General features: G+C 46.8%; 1 protein-coding gene across 1 annotated transcript in view; it reads left to right on the top strand.

The window, feature by feature from the left end:
* The first annotated feature begins 7,226 nt into the window (after nucleotides 1-7,226).
* LOC144767648 (B-cell receptor CD22-like) overlaps nucleotides 7,227-24,048 on the top strand; it is a 442,866-nt gene continuing 426,044 nt past the window's right edge. Inside the window, exon 1 of the mRNA XM_078651046.1 lies at nucleotides 7,227-7,470. The gene's annotated coding sequence lies outside the window, so the exon portion shown is untranslated. The remainder of the gene's footprint in view (nucleotides 7,471-24,048) is intronic.

Raw genomic sequence — 24,048 nt, 5'->3', positions numbered from 1 at the left:
AATCCTGATGTACCAAGCACCAAAGGCCTGGAAAGGGAGGGCGGGCGGGATGTATGACTGGGTCGAGGACGAGTAGGACTAAGAGTAATGGGGATTACCATACGTAATCATAGCATTACCTCTACGTCCCTCGTCCTCGACCCAGTCATCACACATGAGGCATACCAAAGCAACGCCCAAACAGGCCTTTGGCAACCCACACACAACAAGACACAGACCAGACACAAAGGAGTGTAGCAAGGCAAAGTAGCAAGAAACAACAGAATCACAGTGGAGGGGAAACCCCCCACAGCCAGCAACACCCCACGACCAAAAACCGGTCCGGTCAGACAAGGCACAACCCCACCACCAGAGCTGCACGAACGCGGACCCGGAGGCCCGGGACCCAGCCCGACAAATCCTCCCAGGGAAGCAGCCCAGGAGACAGACACTTCCCGAGCGGAATGCGCCAGGACACCCGCCGGACAGGGCAAACCCGCATCAAGACAGGCAAGAGCAAAGACCGCCAGAAACCAGCGACCCAAAGAGAGCCAGGAAGCAGCCGTAGCCAAACCAGCCAAGCTAAAGGACACGGAGAGAGAGCCAGAAGAGCGAAACACCCCAGAACGAGCCACAGAAAGCACAAGGCACGTTTGAGGCCAAAAGAAAGAACAGAAAGCCACCAGGCACGACAGAATGGCAAGGGCCACAGACTCCAAAGGCACAAAAGGGGAAGACAACAAAAAACCCCAAAGAAGAAAGGAATCCGGGACCCGGAAGGCACAGAAAGCAGCCCAAAGGTCCAGCAAGGAAACCCGAGGAGGAACACCACCTCGAAATGAAGACCCCCGCTCAGAACAGGAAGACAAAGCAGACAACCCACAAGAAGTCCGCAGCACCAAAACAAGAGGTCGGGCAGACCACGGGACCCAAGAGACACCCGGTCAACCCCCAAACCGCCAAGGAGAGGGGAACCAGAAAGAGAGACAGAGACCCAGAGGAGAGGGGTGATGGGGTAGAAACCAAGGAGGCCCCAACGCCAGGGCCAGCAGCAGATGAAACCAGGACCTCCACGGCCAGAGAGGCAGCACAGCCACCACCTGAGCCCCCTCCCGCCGATCCATCAGCAGAAACGCAGGAACCAAAGGAAAGGGAGGAAAGGCATAGAGAAGCCAGGGAGGCCGAAGGAGATACATGGCATCCATCCCCCCCAGCGCCCCCCACCGGAGACAAGGAGCAGAACAGGGGCACCAGGGCATGGGACCCCGAGGCAAACAAGGCCAGAGTCGGAGTCCCGAACCTCAGGCAAAGCAACTGAAAAGTCCTGGGAGCCAGACACAGGGACAGAGACCCCGGTGATTCAGACACGCCACAGCCAACGTGAAGGCCGATTCCACCAGGACAAGGCAACACACCAGGTGAAGACGGAAATAGTGAAGCGCCCTCTCCACTGCAGACAACACTCCCCAGTAGGACAACCTGCGAGACACCGACGGGAGCCAACGCGCCAGCATCACCCAACAGGCCAGAGTCACTCCCCAGCCCGAGGCGAAGGCATCCGAGGTCCCAACCAGAGGAGGAGGCAGACGAAACAACAGCCCCACGGAAAGGAGGGAGGGGTTAACCACCACAGGAAAGCAGACACCACATCCAGAGACACAGGAACAGGAACCGCAAAACCCAGGACAGGAATGAGACCCACCGCTGCACAGGCCACAGCAGAGGCCGTAGCCGAACCCTGGCCCAGGGCACAGTGAAAACAGAAGCAGCCATGCGGCCCTGAACCTCCAGCCACTGAAGGATGGGAGCCGAGGCTTGCGACAACAACCTCCTCAGCAATGACTGCAGGCGACGAATCCGGGCGTCCGCCAGTAACACCCTCCCCGACACAGAACCGAACACGGCTCCGATGAAGGACCTCCGGGTCGCAGGCACCAGGAGACATCCGGGCAAGGTGAACAAAAACTCGTGGTCCCTGAGCGTAGACACGGTTAAGGGAAGGCGGCCAGACATGACCTCCAGGGACGGAGCCCGAACCATCCGGTCGTCCAAATACGGGCACACAGACACCCCCAGGAGATGCAGATGGGCCACCAAGGGAGCCACCCCCTCGGCGAACACCCGGGGGGTGGACCGAAGATCCAAAAGGGAGGACGCAGAACTGCCAGAGCTCACCCCACTGGAGGGCCTCCATCCCGAATGGTATCCTCCGTACGAACAAGAACAGGCCCCGAAGGCAGAAGAACTTCCGGAAACCCTCCGAGAAATATGGCACCACGAAGATGAAGGAAGTAAACGTCCAACCCCTGCTCCACCAGGGGAAAACGGGACAACCGGCCCGTCCGCTGACCAAAAAACGTCCAACAAGGCCAGATGGCGGGAAGCATCCCGAGGAGAAGGGGACACCACCACCCCGGAGGGGGAGGGGGGGGGGGGGAACAAGAATCTGATCCGGAGCCCCACGACAAGACATCCAGCACATATCCGTCCGAGGTCGACAGGCGTCAAGCAGGAAGGAACCTGCGAAGTCTCCCACCAACCAGAGGAGGAACACCAGCGAAAACGACCCCAAGGGCGGCCCAGACAGGAACGCAGTGGACCAGACCCGGCACCCCTCCAGGACCTCCTCCCAAATGCCCGGAGGAAATAATGCCCAGAGCCACGACGAATCCGAAAGGAGGACTGCAGAAACCTGGAAGGCTGGTGGAAAGGCCAGGCACCCGAAACCGAGGGAGCCCCCCCCCCCGGTCGGAAGGTCATGAAAGATAAAGAATGCATGTGCACCTGGAAGACCCTGCGTAGCCAACCTACCAGCGAGTCACCAAACAGACAGGCCCCAGCGAAAGGTAGCCGCAAGCCACGGACCCTTGGACCACGTCCGTCATCCAATCCCGCAGAAACAGGATACAGTGCAGCAATAGAGGACCACAGGACACAGCAGAAGCCCATACAGAAGCAAAGGCGACGTCCGGAATACATTCACCTCCAGGCGGGCCATAGGCCCCAGCAACACCGGACAACTGGCACCCCCCTGCGAGGACGAAAACAGGTACTCCAAAACGGGCAGCAAAGACTGGACAACGCCAGAACGAACAGCCAGATGAGAAACGGCAGAAGACATCTTCAGGGCAGAATCCATCCACAAGCCCACACCGTCCTCCAGAACGTGCTCAGCAGCCATGGAAAGATGACCCACAAGACAGGCACCACAGAGTCCACAGGAACGAAGACAGGCCAAGTGGAGAAATCAAGGACACAAACCAGGGTATGGAGAAAGATCCGGCACCATCCACACTCGCAACAGAACCACCGATTTGGTTTCGATCCATCGACCTCAGGGACATGGGCCCAGCATGCTTCAGCTGCGCCAATCTGCTCCCTTTCACAAAAGAGGAACTGGCAGAGAAATCCGAAGAAATCAGAAAGCCCAACAGCAAGCAACAGATGATCCAGAAGAAGGCGCCGAAACCGGGCATCAGCACACCTCCAGGCAGCACAGGAAAGGGGAGGAGGCCCCACCGGAAAAAGGGGAAGAAGCAGGCCCAGGAGAGTAACAGCACCCCTCACGACGGAGGTAGCACACGACCATAGTCAATTAGAAAGGCATCCTGGTGACAAAGAACAGACGGTCATAGTTACCCACAGTACACATTACATCGAACTCCGAAGGATGAAAGTCCGAGAGCACCCACCGGGATCTGAACCAGTGACGTGAGGCCGAGCCCTGGCCCCTGCAGAAGACTCAATAGCCCAATGAGCCATCGGACCTAGCCTCAAAGCCGAACTCCAGGCATCCGGGCAACTACCCCAGCAAAACAGCAGAGGGTAGGAGAGGAAACGTAGCACAGCGCAATATACACCAACAAAAAGAAAGTGACGAACCACATCGCAGAGCACGTACCGTAAGCAGACTCCCACCAGATGCCACGCCTGGACTCCAAGATGTAAGCAGAAGGTCAGCGTCCTCTCCACAGTGCTCAGGCAACGTAGAACACACAATGCCGAGGAAGCGGAGCAAAGACCACTACAAAGGAGTATGAAAGGCACTCAGCAGCTCCAGGCGAGGCTCAAACTCCCATCCACGGCATGGCCCAGCGCAAGTACGCCTAAGAAGTACCGCACACCCACCGACTGAGCCACTGGAGAAACAGATCAGAAAGGGTCCATGCGGAAGCGGGACTCCCCCACCCCGGAAGAGCGAAGGAATTCCCCAGAAGAGTCCCCGGGCGCAATCTCCGGGAGTCACTCGTATCAGGCTCAGGCACAGGCTCCCACAGAACGCCCACCAGCCGAGACACGCAACCGGGCAGAACCACGGAACAGGCACGACTCCGCTCCGAGAACCGGAGCGCCCGGAGACCACCCGGGCGTCCGCCCACACCAGCACCCAGCACCGAACACGGCCGAAGGGCGTAACAGGGGGCAAAGCGCATGCGCGCAAACAGGAAACGCCGCCGAGACAGCCGGCCGTCCAAAGGCAGCCACGAACTCCCGATGACCCAAGAAGGGAGAATACTCATCCGCGTGTCACCTGCCACCAAAGTCGTCAGCGCGTCCCGGAGGCATGAGCAGGAGCCGTCACCAGGGCCCCACAAGGCAAAGAGGCAATGGCGACATCGGGGAATCCAAAGGGGAGGAGCGCGCCCCAGAACAGCCCAGCGCTCACAGCCCCAAACCCCTACCTTGTCCACGGCACGAGGATCCAGCAGGAAAGCAGCAAGCAGCAGGAGGAAGATCCACAGCACATCCATCAGCGCGACCAGGGCAGGAAACGAAACAGGAAGACCCACAAAGCCCAGCAGTACAGGTCACCTGAGCCCAGGAGGAGAAAGGGAAGCCCAGCAGCCCCACTCCAAGCAATCCCACGACGGTCCATGGGAGCCCCCCAGAGCCCAGCAGAGGAGGATCCATAGGACAAACGAAGCAGGTAAGCGCCCGGCACTCACCCCAGCGTCTCCCATCAAGTAAACCACCGACAGGAAACAAAACAGGATTTGCTTCTGGTGGTGAGGTGTGTTATAGCACCTGACAGGAGGGTGGGTGGAGTCTAAAAGCGTTTCCTGTTTTGTTTCCTGTCGTGTGGAATACCTCATGTGTGATGACTGGGTCGAGGACGAGGGACGTAGAGGTAATTATCATTCCCGACATCTAGAATAAGGGTAAATGACATTGACTCTCAAAAACGTTACAGTCAAAGGGGCACGAGGCAAGGTTGCCATCTATCCTATATTCTATTCATTCATGTGACTGAAACTGAAACTTCTTTTACTAGGAAGATACCAATGATTAAGGAAAGATTTGGAGACCCAAGGATAAAATCTGGCTTTTTGCATATGACATAGTCCTCACGATTACTGAACCAGACACTAGTTAACCTGCCGTAATGGCGAATTAGCAATGAAGACAAATGGGAGATTCTTAATAGCAACCTCTCCCCTGAATGGGTAGTGCAGCTAAAAAAACCCTCATCTCAAAGCTAAACTAAACTAACTCCTCTATAAAATATTTGGGTCTTAATATATCTAACACAATCAGATATTGACTGATACTAAACCGTAGTGTTTTAAACATACAAATTTTGTTTGGCCAGGGTAAGAAGATAGATAGATATATAGATGATAGATGGATGGATGGATAGATAGATAGATAGATAGATAGATAGATAGATAGATAGATAGATAGATAGATAGATAGATTGATTGATAGATAGCACCTGCCTTACCTGTTTCAATCTATGGTGCCACCAACGTTCTAGGTCTGGTACCTATTTAATGGGTCTCCGGAGTAGTTTATTTGAGTGTACCCAAAGCACCTTTATTGCCGCTATACGGAGATGTCCATGGTGATAAGTGTTTATCCTCCTTCAGCTTAATAGGAAGCACCTATTTATGTCTGTAGGTTAATCAAGCTTGATTACTTTAAAAAAATGTCCCCTATACTGTGTTCCTTTCTTTAAATTCCATTAATTAGCTATGGCGCAAGCAGTAGTTATTCCTGTTAATTGCAGGCAAGCAGTAACTGCTCACTTAACTAGACATGGGCTCGCTAATGGTGGAAGAGACGTTACCTTCGTGGTTGAGCACACAAAGCATACAGATGAGAATTTTTTTATTTTATATGTTGTTAAATGGAGCCATCAAACACAATGGGAAGTGGAGAAGGGAAAAGATATCCCTAAAACATTACGGGAAAGATTTAGTATGAAATGTCCAGATATCTTTGAAATTTCCCCCATAGGGAAACCGAGTCGAACATTAGGATGAGATGGACTCCTACTCTGCACAGACTACACCTTATATATGCAGGTACTTCATATAAGTGCTGGATGTGTAACTCTGGGGAGGGAACGATGGAGACATCTGAAGGGTCTGTCAGTTAATCAGATATTTTAGAAGGAAGCGTTGAGCATTGTAGATAACGTTATGGAACTTCGATTATACAGAACCCGGACTATGTCCTCTTACACATAGGAGTAGCCACCGGTTTATGGAGAATCAAGGTTCGCAGTGCCATGCAATGATCCTTCATATGTTGGGACCTGCAAAGCGACTCATAGCAAGGTGCTGGACATAAAACGACCCCCTCATGCAGTGCAATGGAGTGAAGTCTTGTGACTACCCATGGCTGCAGAGAAGATGACTGGTGAAGGCCAACACCCCACTGAATGCGTCAAGGAGATGTGCAGCCCATTGGTCCTTATATTAGGGCAGGAGTCTCCACTCTTGGGAGAGCTCTGGTCTGTTTGAGATGAAGGCGCCTCAACAATGTCAGACTGGATTCTAGTGCAGGAAGGGTTGGGGAGGGAGACGCTCTCAAGAGGATACAATATGCAGGATGGGAGGCTCGGGAAGCGGTGGGGTCGGATTCAATAGGGGGGTTGGGTTATTAGGATACTGCAGATTGTTGTAATCGGCCAAATATATGATCGCATGGTAGTCTTGTGATTACACTTTAGGAGGCTGGAGACGGATTGATAATTGGTGAGTAAGTTCCGTCGTTCATTTTGGCATCGATAAATGTAGTTCGTCCTTTAAATGCCTATAACATGGTATACTATTGTTCCCTTTTGCAATCAGCACACACAAATAACACTTATGAGGTCGGTACTCCTACATTTCGTACGCCATTCATTTGAACAACAGAAACCACTTTAATATTCACGAAAAGTGAACTCAATTGAAGCGCGCGCTGCACAGATGACCGTTATCAAGAGCATCGTCCTTGCAGAGGGTGAACCACGAACTTTTCCAAAAAGCATTCTCTTTTCGACACTTCCTTCCTTCTCAGAATGGTTCCTCTAATCGCCTGTTCCTTTTTTCCCGAAATCCTTTGAGCCCTGCGCAGCCGCATCCGTAGTGCAAGAAGTGTTTGTTGTTCGTCGGTATCGGTCACCATCCCCTGACAGCGCCGTTGCTCGGAGCGCTTCGCTTTTCACCGGAGATGCGTTAGGCCTCCTTGGACGGACTGGGTGTACTTCAGGCCGCTGCTCAGGTAGGTGTCGCCATTTTTGAACTTCCACCGCTTCTCACTAACAGCTACTCTCCCGCACCCCTACTACTCCTCACCCGGACCCGCCCCCGCCGCATATAGAGGTTTCACTGCAGAATTTAACTCGGGGGTCTGCAAGCGGACGCTCGAAGTAGTGTTACGACGGGACGAATGGCAGTATCTCTTTCACATTCTTTAAAAGATTTTTCAGAAGCATTTTCAAAAGCGGTAACTCTCTCAGCCAAGGGTAATGCGTATTAAAGAGGAGGGGTGTGGCTTAACGGTCAGAGCTGGCGAATTTTGAGTTGGAATGCCAGGTTCGAGTCTCGGCATCGCGTGACATCCTGTGATTCTTGGCAAATCACCCAACATATCCGTGTCTTCAAGATACAACAGATAACAAACTGGACTGGTGTTCCTGTAAAGTGCTGCGGGTCCGAGTTCGCGCTATATAAACGGTAAACCCTAAAACAAAAAAAAGGAATAATGTATTGGTTACTAAATTCTGGCTGGCTATGCAGTACTGTGCCAGTGTAATGCAAGTTCTGCAAGAATTTTTGAGTAAGATCACCCAATTCCATGTCCGAACCCCATATTTCAGTCCTGGATTTCCCGTGCAAGGGCCTGATTTAGTTCTTGGAGGACTGGTTACTCCTTCACAACAGTGACGGATATGATCACATCCGCCGAAATATAAAAATCCTATAAGATATCGTACTTATGGGTCAGGTATATGTTTATTTTGGCATGGCTTAAAAAGGCTCCGTTTTACGGAAGAAAACCTGGTTAAAATGGTTTTCATTGTTTTTTCATTGAGAAAACTGTTTATTTTACAAATGTCCTGAGGGTCCTTGGCCCTTGGTATTGTCTAGTTTGCATTCTTTTCATGGTGTGGCTGCCCAGTAATCTGTTCATTTTCACACACAGTTACTAATGCAAGCCTTTCAATGTGAACTTTGCAAGCTTTCGAATTTTAGACCAATGCAGGCATGTCTTTGAAAAATTAGATGTTTACCAAACGTAGATGACATGCTCAAACAAGATGACATGAGGCTGTGAAGTCCGATGCTATTACCATTGAAACAAATCAGATTTTTCCTTAACGTACTCCTCCTTATACATAACACAGCTCAAGGCATGGAGGTTTAACCTAGAATCCACGTCTTTCTGACTGATCCTCAATCTTTTCTTTTAACCTGTGGAGTTGTTGGGGCTTGGTAACAAACCTGATAGGTAGAGTAAGCTTTTGGTGGTTACCTGCTGGATAAAGGTTTTAAAGAGTGGTAAAATAAGACTCAAGTGTGTCTATTGTTAACAAAAAGGTCTAACCTCACAGAGGCACTGTGAACGATGGAATATGCACCTTTTCTCTTTTTAGTACAAGAACGCTAATGCATAGCTCATCTTATCAGAAGTTAGTTTGTACACAAAGGTATATAGTTCACCACACGCACATCTATGCACTGATGTGTATATAGCTCATTTATATTGTGTACAATAAGAGCCACAGTTTGTATCAATACAAGTTTATCTTCAGCCCTCATTGAATACATACTTGCATTTACTTCCTTTTCTGCATGGGGGATTAATGAGTTATGTGTGATCATTAGTGGTGGGAGGGAGTGTGTGTTTTGTGTAAATCATGGGGTACACTGCAGGGAGAGGTCACTGCTACAATCTTAGTACTCACAGGCCACTGCTGGAAAAAGGTATATTACTTGAAAGTGTCCTCTGCTCCAGGCCTTCTACACCACAAGCAATTTCTGCCACTTATTCAGAAGGGGATGTTCAGCACTGATCTGAAGCTCAGCCCATTCAAAGGGGTGTTTTATTTTTACCAAGAACAACAATCAGTAATTATTCCAAACATGAGTCAGCAGCATGAACTGGGAACCATTCAGACCCCAACTTTTACACAAAAAAAGGTTACTTGGATTCACCCTGGACACCAACTTCAGACTCAAGGACCACACTGCTAAGGAAACAAGGACAGCCTGGTACCATCAGACAGGATGCAATAATGTGCAAAAAAGAAAAAAAACTAGACAGTAGGCGCAGACCTTCTCTATCAATGCACCCAGGATTTGAAACAACATACCTGTATCTATCAGGGCCTCACAAACGCTGCTCAGGAACTAGCTAAAGACAAACCTCTTTTAAGAGCACTACATCACAATGAAATAACCGTTCACTTCTCTGAGAACCCTGTGCCCTTTCAATCAGTCGTTGACACTGCATGGGGCTCCGCAGTCGATGGGATAGAATTACATCTATGATCATAATACCTCATCGGCTTCATCCAAATTATTTTCATGGGGAAAAATGGAAGTACTCCCGAGGCTGGGCTTACATCCTCCCACCCGCCAAAAAAAGAAAAATAACGGGGAAACATGGCCAATGGCCAATAGGTCTACGGAGGCGCGGGTTGAAAAAGTTTGGGAACCACTGACATATAATGAGATTCATAGTTCGGTGGACGGGATATCATTCAGTCACTATTATGAGGGAGGAACCTGTCCAATGAGAGCTAAATCAGGCCATAAATGTTTGAGGTGAACAGGGACAGCCAAGGGTTTAGCTATCAACAGTGCAACAGGTGTAGCAGCACCGGAGCTCATGTAGCAGCACCAGGGCCCAGAACTGATGTTCTTTTTGCACCTCAGTTGTGGCAGATTTTTTACTGTGTTCCACAGGTTGTGGGCTCCTATTTTTCTTATATTTATTAGGGTCTCTGACAAGGTTGCAGGACCCCTGGGGAAAGACTTGAGACGCAGTACCAACACATCTCAAATCTGGAAGTCCTTATAAACATCCTAACATGAAAAATCACCAGGCGTAAAGTGAAAAAGAAAGAAGCTCTGTGTAAAATAGTAATAGTTTACAAATTATTAATAATTTACGAACTGGTCATCTGGCACTGCTGAGGAAATCTGATACTACCGGGGATCCTAGCTGGTATTCTAAGGCACCGAGTAGAAGTTCACACTAAGGATGTTCTGTAACATTGACAAGAAACTCAAGAAAAGCTCACACTGCAGGTGTCCTACGGCCCGAGAACCTACTGCTGGAGGAAGCTAATAGTTCCTGGGATCACAAAACCGCAGAAAAGGCTTTCACACAGGAGCGTAGCTACCATTAGTGCAGCAGGTGCTGTGGCACCAGCGTAAGAGCTGTGTGGGGCTCATTAAATTCTGATATCTGCTGCCGATTTTTGCTACCCGGACAGCAGATAAAGAGGCGGTTTCCTTGTTTGTGCCAGAGTCCATTGCATCCTGGCTGCGCTTCTGCGTTCAAATTGGGATCTCATCACACTTAGGGTTTTTGTGTGGACTTTGCAGAACACTTGATTGTGCTGTCTGGTGCTGCTGGGCTTGCATCATACAGGGTCTTCTCTCTCACTGCTTTAGATGAAAGCATCTCTGTGATCCAGGTGGACTTAATTGTTGTTGCGCTGGTTTGCTTATGTGGGCTACAACTTGAGTGTCTGTAGACCAGACCACACAGGCGAAAGACTGGTGACAAGTCCTGGAATGCAGGGCATCTCCCTTGCCCAGGGCTTTACTGCCCACTTTTCCCATTCCACCTTAATTGGGTGAACATCAGGGCCTCAGAAATACTGAATGAACAAGTCCTGAGACAAGCATTGCTCTGCTTTTGTGGCCTTGTGTTTGGTGGTATTTCTAAGTAGGTCTCCCTCTAGTGACTGTTCCTGGCCAGGACTCCATTTTGGGGTTTATTAATAGCATCTTTCAGCCAAAAACCTTGGGGTCATTGTTTGACGACAGACTCACAATGACCAAACAAGTGAACGCTGCCACCTCCTCCTGCTTCTTCATCCTGCGTATGCTCTGCAAGATTTTCCATTCACTCCCCACCGACACCAGACAAACAGTCACACAGGCCCTCATAATCAGCAGACTAGACTATGGCAATGCACTCCATGCCGGCATCACAAATCAACTCATACAAAGACTGCAGATCACTTAGACTGCCACCACCGGACTCATCCTCAACATTCCCCGCAATGCACACACCAAGCTCCACCTCAGAGATCTAGAGTGGCTATCAATCCAGAAGCGATGCCAACTCAAACTGCTCACCCAGTGTTAGAAATGGGGATCTCTTGTTGGCAAAGGTAGGCACCTTTGTTCACATAGGGACACTTACTTCTTGTCAGGATAAGGGGGCTATGTAGTAAATACTATCTTCACTGTTCCTCTCTGGCTAGACAATACTATTATACTTATGACATCATAGAATGCCAAGGAGTCTCTCTAGCTGACTGTACCTTTCTATTCCCTATTGAGGCAGTTGGTCACCTGAGGCTGAGCTACCAACAGCGAGCTCTTGGTGGGGTTTTCTATCTATTTACAGGCTACGCACTTTACATAACTCCTGCTCACCCCTTGGTAGCTTGGCATGAGCAGACAGGCTTAAGGCAATGTGTAAAGTATTTGTACCAACACCCACAGTAACACAGTAAAATCACCACAAAAGGACATCACAACAGTTTAGAAAAATAAAGTATCTTTATCTAAACAGAACAAGACCAAAATGACCAAAATTCAACATACACAGTTAAAAATATGACTTTAGAAAGGTTATTGCAAAAATAAAGCTTGTAGAAAACAAAAAGTATCAACTTGGGCTAGTGCAACGTTGTGACAGCAATAAATCCAAAGTACAGCACCGACTGCATGGAGCGCTGCATCGGGCACAGAGTCAAAACCCCCAAACAAACAGTACCTTGGAAACAAAGTCTGTTATGATGCACAGCATCAAGGAAGTGAGGTGTCAGTGCTGATGTTGAGGCCGGCTCTCTGGCTGTCATGGGGGAGGCGAGGTGTCGTGTCTGCGAGAAGGAGACGTGTCGTGTCCAGGACAGGGAAAGGCGGCTGAGTTGGCAGTGAGGCATCGGTTCTGGTGACGATGCGAAGTCAGCAAGTTCATGGAGTAACGCTTGGCGGTTATCTTCACCACGATAACAGGATGCAGGCACTGGCAATCACAGAGTCAGTGTGAGTGCCGGCATCAGGCACGGCCGATAACTACAGGCGTCGGTGGGTATCAAAGGGCGTTAGAGCTGCGGTGCAGGTCGGGCGGTACGTCGTTCACTTCATGAGCGGTGCCCAGGCATAGATGCAGGTCGTGGCATATAGCGGCATCGCTGACAGGGACGGAAACAGGTTTTCTTACTTCTCTTAGGCGTCTTCAAGCACCCAACAGAAGGAACAACCTGCAGAGGCCCAACACGGTCACAGGCACCTCTTGGCAGGTCAGAGCTCCCAGCAAGGAAGTTCAGGGGAGCTGGGAGTGTGTTTGTGTCCCTGAGACTTCAAAACAGGAGGCAAACTCTACTCTAGCCCTTCAAGACTTTCCTCAAGCAGGGGACACATCACACAGCAAAGTCCTTCTCCTTTCCTTGGCAGAAACAGCAACTGCAGGTCAAACCCCAGACACACAGGAAGGGCAGTACTCTTCCTCAGTTTCTCCATCTCTTCTCCTTGGCAAAGGTTCCTCTTGGTTCCAGAAGTAGTCTAGAGTCTGGGGTTTTGGGTATGATACTTATACCCCAAATTGTATTTGTTCTCATTGTGCAGAGGGCTCTAAGCCTAGTTCTGCCTTCACTGGTGCCGCATGACCACAGGAGGTGGAGACAGCATTGTGCAAGGGAGATAGGCTCCATTCAGGTGCAAGGTAAATCTCCTCCCACCACTCTATATGCAGCCAGGGTCTATTCAGCTCAGGTCTGGGTCATCCAGGAAGCGCCAGGCACACCTCAAACCCCCAAGAGGCTGTCTACAGGGATTGCACATCCTCTGTCTTTGTCACACTGAAACCAGACAGTCAAACCACAAAACAGGCAGAGGCACACAGAATGATTGAACAAGAAAATAGCCACTTTCTAAAAGTGGTATTTTCAAACACAAAATTTTAAAACCATCTTTACTAAAAGATGTGTTATTAAATCCGGAGTTCAGGGATACCAAACTCCAATTCTCAATCTTATCCCTATGGGAAGATATATGTGTAACATGTTACAAAGCATTCCTCATAGACTTATAGGACAATATTGCATTTCAATAGTGAAAAGCAAAATTGGCAGTATATCACTGTCAGGACATGTTACACACACTAGTACATGTCCTACCTTTCACATACACTGCACCCTGCCCAGGGGGCTACCTTGGGCCTACCATAGGGGTGTCCTAGCTGTAAGAGAAGGGAAGGGAAGAGTTGGGCCTGGCAGGTGGGTACTGTTCCCCAGTAGACAAGGCAGTTAACAAACTGCGCACAGGCACAGCGGTGGCTGGCCTGAAACCTCTTGTGAGGGCTACTCCATGTGGGTGGCGCAATCAGTACTGCAAGCCCACTAGTAGCATTTGATTTACCAGGCCTGGCTCACTCAGTGTACTTTTCTAGGGAAGCACTGGTAAAACAAATATGCCAATTCGGGAGAAATAATCACAATACCAATTTACCCAGGGAGCACTTGCACTTTGACTCTGATCATCATTGCCAAAGTGCCAAAAGCACCTAAGCTAGTAAAAACAAAATCTAGCACAGCATCAAAAGCACAGGAGGTAGAGGCAAAAAGTCGGGAAGACCACACCAAAGATGCCAGGTCTAGGGGCAAGATGGCGGCTGCTCACTAGTGGCTGTAGCAGCGGTGCAGTGAGGACGCTGTTATTCGGAGCACTGAAAGGATTTAACATGGCTCGGGACTCACCACGTTTCCTGCCATCTGAATGAAAATTTTGTAACCTTTTGGGTTTGCCTGCCACGGAACAAGCTCTAAAAAAACCTGTGGAACCTTTGAACTTGGACAGATAAATCTTACGTGTCCGCCATCTGCTGCGTTTGTTGAGTGGCTCGGGATTTACAACCGCGGCCGCGGTTCAATGCAAAGTGAAGGAAGTTGTTTTCATCTGGGGAAACTGGATGCAGTCTATGTTCGCGTGTCGTGGCTCTGCGAGGCAGATTCTTCGGGATCTTTTGAGCATTCTCGCTGTGGTACTGCCGAGGTGGAAGCGGCTCAGCACAGCTGTGAGGCGGACCAAGGGAGGGTGCGGTAAACGCTCTCAGCTGAGAAACGCCGTAGACGCAGAGGTAGACGCCAAAAATTACTTAAAGAAGAGGCGGGTTGGAGGAGACGGCATTTGCCAGTTCGTGGTTAAGAATACTGCTTGTGCAATTATGGCCCCGAAAGTGAATTCTACAGCAAAAAACCTGGGTGCTAGAAAGAAAGAACATGTACAAAGGGAGGAGGAATTGGCTGAATCCGGAGGGGCGCATACACCCCCTGCTGATGTGCGTGGGAAAAGGAAACAGCTACAGATACAGCAGCCAGCAGGAGCACGGACACGGCTAGCGACTGCCTCAATTGCTGAACTCTTTGCTAAAGTTGGTAAGGAGAAGGGGGCTGAAGAGGGTGCGAATGATATAAAGGATGAAGGAGTAACAGTAATTGAACTGAACGATGTTAAAGGGGCTGAGATAGTGCACCCCCTGGACCATCTAGCTTCGAATGAGAATAATATCTCCTCCAATGCCCCGTTAGGACTGGTAAATCAGCTGAAGGAGGGCGATAAACAAACAGCGATAGATGGCACAAGTGATAATACGGCTAACAACTCGGGCAAGAGTGTAAAGGAACCACTACAGGCGGGATTTGAGCTACTGCAGAGCAACACTTTAAGCTCACCCCATCAGTGACAGGTTTGGTTGCTGTAAATGGGTCAAATGTGGCAGATGAGATAGTAATTCAATCGTCCTCTATCACAGATGAGAACCGGGCCACAGATGTGTTGACTTATGGTGTCCAGAACGGGGAGGGGAAGGAGAGTGTCCCAAGCGAGGCCTTCTATTCTGCTTCGGATGGTCAAGAATGGACTGATGATGAAGAAATCGGCTCTTCCGACTTAGACTTTGAAAGTGATCTTGAATTAGATCAACCAGCGACGGCATTTAAAGCTTCAGGCGTTGGAATTAAGGGGGCGACATCTACTGTCCATAATGAGTCAAGCTGGGATCATCCCCTGGATAATCCTTTACAGAATAGCCCTGGTTTAGAGTCTGCGCAGATGTCACTCCTAGAAACAATACATCAGGAGATCCTAGTGTATAGAGAGGAAACTCGCAAAGATAGACAGAAAGCCCATTCTGCTATGAAAAAGATGCAGGGGGTGGTTAGAAAATTGTCAAAAGTCTGCGCCACCACTGGCGACAGAGTGGCAAACCTAGAAGATAGGATCGTATCTACAGAATCGGAAGTTGCTGAAGCAGTTTCTAAAGATGGCTCTTATGGTGCGCAAATGACTGATGTTCACTGGAAGCTCGAGGAGATGGAAAACAGACTGCGCAGGAACAATCTCCGGGACCTGGGAATTCCTGAGGGAGCTGAAGGGTCTGATATTAGGGCATATACAATCAAACTTTTTAGTCAGGCCTTCCCCGAGCTCAATGGATGGAACTGGTCCACCGAGATTCAAAGAGTTCACCGTACCCCTTTCAATGTAAAAAAGAATACTAAGGAGGGGGAGTATCCAAGGGCAGTTTTGCAAATGCAAGACGGAGTGCAGAAGGGATTTCATTTTTTGTAAGGCCTGATTTCTGCCATACCACGGTAGAGAGGCGGTGGCGGCTGAGAGGAATGATCAAGCCTTGCCAGGATAAGAATTTGCAGGCCTTTTTGCTAAACCCTGCGCAGTTAAAAATCATCAATAATGGAAAGGCTTTATTTTTCTCTTCAGAGATTAAGGTGAAAGAGTATCTGGACTCACTTTGACTCTTGATGTTGATTCCTTAATATTTCAGGCGTAGCTGATTTGAATGGCAGGGCGGCGGGTCGGTGGGCCCAAGGATTTTCTAATTCACGGCTTCTATATTGTTAATTTGATAATGTTTTTGAGTTTATTTAGGTTTTGGGCTCCACAATAGTTGCGGTCCTCGTATTAGTTCACATTATCCTCACTGCAAACACTGCGTTCCATCACTGCACAGACTGGGTCTGTGTGCCTCACAACGAGGGGAAAGTAGGGGTTGGTGGAGGGGTGGGGAGGTGGTGGGAAGGGACAGAAGGGGGAGGGTAGAGGGCGGGGTGAGTGGGTGGAAAATGGGGAAAAAGGGGAGGTGGTACAGCCTAGGGCAAAGGTCTGAGATGATGAATAAAAACATGCTAAAGGATCTGATTGGTGAGATGCAAGCACAATGTGATGGCTAATATTAGAATCAGTACAATAAATGCAGGAGGCCTGAATGATTTGAAGAAGAGACAGAGGTTGGCTTATGTGGTTAAACATGAAAAAATAGATATTGTCTGCATACAGGAGACCCATCTTCCCTGGGTTGTTGCTCAATTAGACCTGGGCTTTACGTTATGCGTAACGTATGGCTCAAACCAGAATGAGCCTGAGATGTTTGACTTTCTTGAGGCTGAATTGGTGGGGTGGTCTACCCCGCTGATAGTAGCAGGGGATCTTAATATATCGGCTGATTGGGCTGGTTCCACACCATATTTGGGTCGTAAGCCCAAGGTTTTCCAATCTGTACAATCCCTTTTGGACTCCCACGGGCTGCAGAATGTCTGGGGGGGCAACATTTCCTCAGGATTATGGATTTACCTATTTTTCTAATCCAGCACAAAGGTAAACAAAGTTAGATTATTTTCTCATCTCTTCATCTGAACTACCTAAAGTTGATATTATTAAACTCCCCAGAGTGGTCTCACACCATAACCCTTTAGTTTTATCTTATAATTTAGGTTATAGGGAAAGGGAAAGAAATGTTTGGTCGTTTGAGAGGAAGCTACTTAGTGATATTAGGTTTACAGATCATCTGAAAAAATGGGTTTCACAGTTTTTTGCGGCAAACAGGTATAGCACCTCCAGGAATATGGTTTGGGAAACTTTTAAAGCGGGGTTATGGGGCGAGACCATTAGCTGCTCTGTTAGGTTGAGAAGGGAAGACAGGGGTAAGATGGAGGCCTTAATGGCGGAATTAGTGAAGGCAGAAGGACAACATATGAACGATATAGCCACCGGGGTAAATAGTACTGAAAGTCAGAAAATCCTCTCAGTAGTTAAAGCAGCACTTCAAAAAGAGGTAGCTAAGACGGTCATAAGGGAGAATCAAACCAATAGGGTAAAAAGGTATGAGACCGGGGAGCGCGCTTGCTCTCCGGTTAAGGCAGGAAAAGGCCAGGAATTCCATTGTCCGCATCTAAGAGGATGGGGTTGGGTATACGGAAATTAAGGATATCCTCACGATATTTGAGAATTTTTATCAGCGGTTATATGACCATGAAGGATCTAGTAAAAAACCTGGGGAGGGACTCCGAGACTCTGGTCCGTCATTAGAGGATTCAACTAAAAAAAAACTCGATGAGGACATTACATTATTAGAGGTTACGGCAGCATTGCAGGAGCTAGCCTCCGGGAAGGCTTCAGGTCCCGATGGGATTCCCCTTGAAGTGTATAAAGTTATAGAAGCAGAAATTGCCCCACTTTTATTAGATCTGTTTAATGGGGTTATGTGCTCAGGTGTGATACCTAACTCATGGAAAGAGACAAATATTGCAATATTCCATAAAAAGGGGAAACCAGTAGAAAAAGCAGGATCATACCGCCCCATATCACTGATTAATTCAGACACTAAACTTTATTCGAAAATTTGGGCAAAGAGGTTGGGCAGGGTCATTGGTAGTCTCGTATCCCCGTGGCAGCATGGGTTCGTCCCTGGTCGTGGAACAACTGATCATACTTGTAGGGCAATATCACTATTTGACGCCCAGGCTGCCACGGGGGGGGGGGGGGATGGCCATGATCCTGCTCGACGCAGAGAAGGCTTTCGATCGGGTTGATTGGAGCTTTCTCTGGAGTGTCTTAGCGGCAAGGGGATTTGGCTCTAATATTATAGGAGCCCTCAAGGCAATGTATGTAGACCCAGTTGCTAGGGTGACGGCTATGGGTGAGAAATCAGGGGTGATTAACATCAAGAGGGGAACCCGTCAGGGGTGCCCCTGCTCCCCTATTCTCTTTGCCCTGTATATTGATCCCCTCATTCAGGGTATTCTGGCGTGCCCTGGTATAACTCCAGTGATTTGCAATGGTTACCCAAATAAGATCTTGGCATATGCTGATGATTTGGCCGTTATAACAACTAACCCACAGCAGTCCCTTCCTATCTTGGTGGAGATGGCGAAAATGTTTGGTGTTGAGTCCGGGTGTTTATTAAACGAAGCAAAAACGCAGGTCATATGCTCCAAAAATATTATTAAAACTGACTACAGATTCGTTGAATCTGCTACATACCTAGGGGTTAAAATCAATGCCACTGTGGGGAAGATTGTTACCTGCTGCTTATTAAGAATATGGAAAGGGAATTAAAAAGAATTGATGTGCTACATCTCTCATTGGTAGGTAGGGTGAATACAGTTAAAATGTCTATGTTCCCTAGAGTGCTATACCTATTCCATGCTATTCCTCTATTAATAGAGGATAAGATTATGAAACATCTTGAATCTGTGTTTATTAGGTTCGTCTGGAAATATGAAAGGGTAAGGCGTTCTACAAACTTAATGTCGTTACCCACAGAATGGGGGGGAATGGCTCTCCCGAACTTGAGACTATATCATTGGGCCTGTCTCTTGGTTCAAATGACTACCTTATTTCAGGATGAATCTGTCACTGTCACAGGACTTGGGATTGTAGATGGACAACACCCCCCAGATTTATAGGATGCTATTGGGCAGATTTGCTGCAGTGTGAGTTGGAGCAGTGTTTTTACAAAAAAACGAGGTTGAAGACTCTGTATGGGGTATGGCAGGTGTGGAAAGCTATAATGAAATTGTTTAATGTTCCGAAAGTAAATCCATATGTACAATTGTGTAACTCGTCTCTTCTCCCCCATCTGAATACTGATAGAGATTTGCAGATGTGGAAGAGAAGGGGGATAAGATCTTTGGGAGATATAGTTGAAGGGGATGGAATCCTGCGATTCAAGACGTTGCAGGGAAGATATGGTATTCCAGATAATCACTGGCTGCTATATGGCCAAGTTACCCGTATGATCAGATCTGTTAGACCAAGGATTTCATCGACAGTGGATTTCCCTTTGATGGAGATACTTTATAAAGGTTGTAGAAAGATCAAGATTATCTATAATTGTTCGGTAGAACGAATCCAGGATGATATTGAGAAAGTGGAGTCTAACTGGGCTTTAAAATTGGGAGATCCTGATGTTGATGTGGATCTTGCTCTGTCATTAAACAAAAAGGTTTTCCGAGCATCTAATTTACGCGCGCAACATTATATGACTATTTTCAATCTATATCATACACCTGTTGAGTTATACGCCTGGGGTATAGCTGAAAATTATAGCTGTCCTAGATGTAATGAAAGTCAGGCCGATATTACACATATGTTCTTTTCTTGTAACAGGTTGGATTCTGTTAAAAAGGAGATAATGAAGTTCTGGAAGGGGCTGCTAGGTCATTCCATCTACCTATCCCCTACTCTAATGTTGCTTGGTATAGACTCTAAATTGGGTTTGGGGGAAGATGAAAGAGCTTTAGTGTTTTTATCTGTTGCAGTATTTCGAATTTTAATTTCTGCAGCTTGGAAGGACGCGATTCCCCCTGCCTTTCAGATGTGGATGTCTAGACTGTTGGGTATCCATAATATAGAATCATGTCTTTATGAATTTAAAGGTAGGAGGAAGCGTGAGAGCCTTTGGGCTCCTGTAACAAACTGGAGAGCAGCCAGAATAGGAGGGTCTCTGATCTAACTATCTGTTTTACAGATTATCAGGCCTGCTCTTTTAATGCCCTAAATATTTTAGTCCTTCTTCTTTTTTTGTTAGGCTTCATTGCAAAAAAAGAAAAATAAATAAATTAAAAAAAAAAAAAAAAAAGATGCCAGTTCTAACACCGAGGAATGCAAAAACGTATACAACGTCAGACCTGCGAACCTCCACCAACTTTAATCAGCCCACCAGACAACTGTGCTCCGCGTCCTTCCACCTTGCGCAAATACTGCATGTCCACAAGAGCAAGTCAGGAGGACGCTCTTTCTCCAACAATCTGCCAAATCCTGGAATGACTTTCCACACCACATCAGGATCTTGTCATCCCTTCTTGAATTTCTCAAGAAACTGAAGACCTAGCTATTCAACTAGCAGCCATATTGCCCTACTCACCAACTCAGTCCCCCCTCACGTTAAATGTGTGCTCTACAAATCCAAATACTATAAAATAACAGAACGCCCAAGGGTGATATGTATGTCCTAAGCATTATTGCCTGATTCTTTGCTGAAATATGTAGCACTTCGAGCAATGGCTCTACTTTTAGAGCTCATATGAACACTGAAAACCAACAGCAGCTGGAGGAAGGAGATTCTTTTTGTTTTCTGTACCCACAAAAACCTAAGGGCCTTATTTTGAATTTGGTAGTCTGACCGCCCAAAGACCCCTAGGAGACTGCAGCGCCAGTGTTCTATGGACCTCCCTATTATAAGTTTACCTTGGTGACCACAGAGTGGCTGCAGAGATTTTGCAGTGGTGATACATTTTCAATGTGTATTGATGCCTGTGTGTAAGTTATGATGGGTGTACTGGCCCATCTAATCACGCACTGTGCACTTGGTGCTACGCGCCTTATTCTCTCTCATGTGCTTATTCACTCTAATCCTCAATCTTTTATGATAGTTGATATAAAATTTTAAATTCAACTTATAATTTTCACCATTTTTCTAGATACATCCAATATTCAAACGATAATCATTTATAATTATTACATTCCAATTTCTAACATTGTTATACTGTTGCTTATTTCAGCATTACATTATAATGTGGCCATAAAACATTTTCAATAAACTTTCAATAAACCCAATGCATTTCGGCACCTCACTGGCGCCTTCATCAGGGGAAAATCTGTGTGAAACTATCTTTCGAAAAAAGATGTGACCTCCTCAATGTCACAGTAACCGCTATTTTTCTTGCTCTGATCTCTCAAATTTAAGCCACTAAATATCTCGTCTCAAGTCTCATCTATGTTTTCGGAAGTCGCTCCTTGAAAGAAAACCGCTCTTTACTCTCTAACGCGCCTGTGTGAGCATTTCGACTGCATATGTGTCGGATGCACACATATGCATGATATATTTTTAAAAATACCTCCTACTCATTGCCGTTGTCGGGTATATATTTGGGAAGCCCAAGCAATGGGTATATGGTACAGAAATAACTCACCTGTACATTGCTGCAAACAGGGCCATAATCCTCTGCGTGAAGATGCTGCTTTGGTACCTGGGGTAACTGATCAAGGGATCCACCTCAAACTCTGCCTGAAAAACCAAGAAAGGGCTGAGTACGAGCCTAAATCCTTTGTTTTTGCCAACTTTAGGCTTTATGTCAGACCGCCGCAGTCAGCTCATAGAAAAGGTAACTTGTAATACAGATGGCAGTGTAACTCCGTAGTACCATACTATGGCAGCTGCCTTTCCTCTGCTGCGACCCGGAGGTCGTCGGCTTGCTGGAAGTCTTAGCAAAGTCAATCCGCAAAACTCGTAGTACGACAGTCATACTACCGAGCACGCGGGGGTTGGACAGCGGGTACCGAATGTATGACGTTACAACGCATACATTCACAACGCATACCATCACAATGCAACTTTTACAACGCAGGATCCATTACAAAGCAGGATCCATTACAAAGCAGGATCCATTACAACGCAGGATCCATTACAACGCAGGATCCATTACAGCGCATGCCATTACAATGCATGCCATTACAACTCAGATGCTATTACAACGCATGCCATTACAACGTAAGTATAGGTAAGTATATACATTTATTAATATTAATTTAATTTTAATTTAATTACAATTTTAAAAAATAATTTATTTAAATAATTGTAATTTTCATTTATTAAAATTTAATTTACTATTCTAAATCCAGGGGGGTGTAAAAGTAGGGTAAGTGTTGGATAGTGTAGGGGTAAAAGTTACTATTCTAACTCCATGCGGGTGTAATAGTAGGGTAAGTGCTGGATAGTGTACGGGTAAAAATTACTATTCTAACTCCAGGGGGGGTGTAATAGTAGGGTAAGTGTTGGATAGTGTAGGGGTTAAAATGACTATTCTAACTCGAGGGGGGTGTAATAGTAGGGTAAGTGTTGGATAGCGTAGGGGTAAACATTACTATTTTAACTCCAGGGGGGTGTAATAGTAGGGTAAGTTATGGATAGTGTAGGGGTAAAAATTACTATCATAACTCCAGGGGGTTTAATTAAAATAAATTTAATTTTAATTATTTGATTTAAATACAATTAAATTAACATATTCAAATTTATTATAATAAATTATAATAATTTTAAGAAAATTAATTTAAAAATAAATTATTATTTTTTTAATTAAATGCTTACCCATACTTACGTTGTAATGGCATGCGTTGTAATAGCATCTGCGTTGTAATGGCATGCGTTGCAATGGCATGCGTTGTAATGGATCTTGCGTTGTAAAAGTTGCGTTGTGATGGTAGTGCGTTGTAAAAGTTGCGCTGTGATGGTTGTTTCCCGCGGGTACCACAGTCAATGGGCCTCCAAACTCGTAACAAGGCCATAAGTCTTTTTGGCCTTTTGTCCCCTGCTTATTCCCTTAAGGCTCCACTCTCACCTATTACTGTACCAATTTACCCTGCTGAGATAACAAATTGTCTCCTTATTTTTGCTTGAAAACAAACAGTTGGTATTAAGGGTTGTAAAGCTAAATTGGAGTTTGTTGAGCAATATCTATGAAACAATGCCATTAATTCCAGACAAAGCTAAAATTACTCTTATTTTTCTTAAGATATGGTTTAATTTGCTGACACATAAAGATCCCTTAGTATATTCCCCAATTTTCTTCCTTTGTACAGTTTAATGCACCACAGTCCTGCGAGACCATAAAAGTTGCAATACAGCGTTATATAGGCCTCTGTTAATGTGACAAAACAGGTATTCTTTGAAAGTGCTGGTCTGTTAATACCATCTTCCACTTACACAGAGCTAGGGATATTCCTCTCGGGTGTTTGGTTTTTGAGATTGACCCCAACATTTTTTAAAAAGCATTTTGCCATAAAGGGGATATCAAAATTTGACTAGCCTGACGATGATGTTTTCCAGGAGTGCTGCAGGTTCTCCTGGCCGTACACATTAAAAAAAATGGTGGTAGTAATGCAGGCTAAAAAAATTCCCAACCTGTTCTTTGGACATGTAAAAGGAAAACACACTCAAATGTATTACATTTACAATGAAAACTGAATAAACATGCAGTGGTCTGCAGGTCTCGAGTTCCAATGCCAGCAAAGCTAACTCAGCTGTCCATCCTTCTGAGGCCAGTAAGTACCATTAAGTTGGGTAAAAGGAGCACCTGCAATTTATAGTGGTTAAAAACAGGAGATTGTTTAGTAATGCTCCACGTAAAAATAAGTTATTACTATTTTATTTTATATGATCTACAAACTCCTGAAATAGGGCCACTGGACAGCTATAGAGAACTGACATTGCATCATTTTGAATTAATACATTTTCCATGCATAGCCTCTG

The sequence above is a fragment of the Lissotriton helveticus genome, chromosome 7 (genome assembly GCF_964261635.1).
Source record: "Lissotriton helveticus chromosome 7, aLisHel1.1, whole genome shotgun sequence".
Lineage (NCBI taxonomy): Eukaryota > Metazoa > Chordata > Amphibia > Caudata > Salamandridae > Lissotriton > Lissotriton helveticus.
The sequence above is the reverse complement of the archived record's forward strand: the minus strand, read 5'-3'. Positions and strand labels throughout refer to the sequence as shown.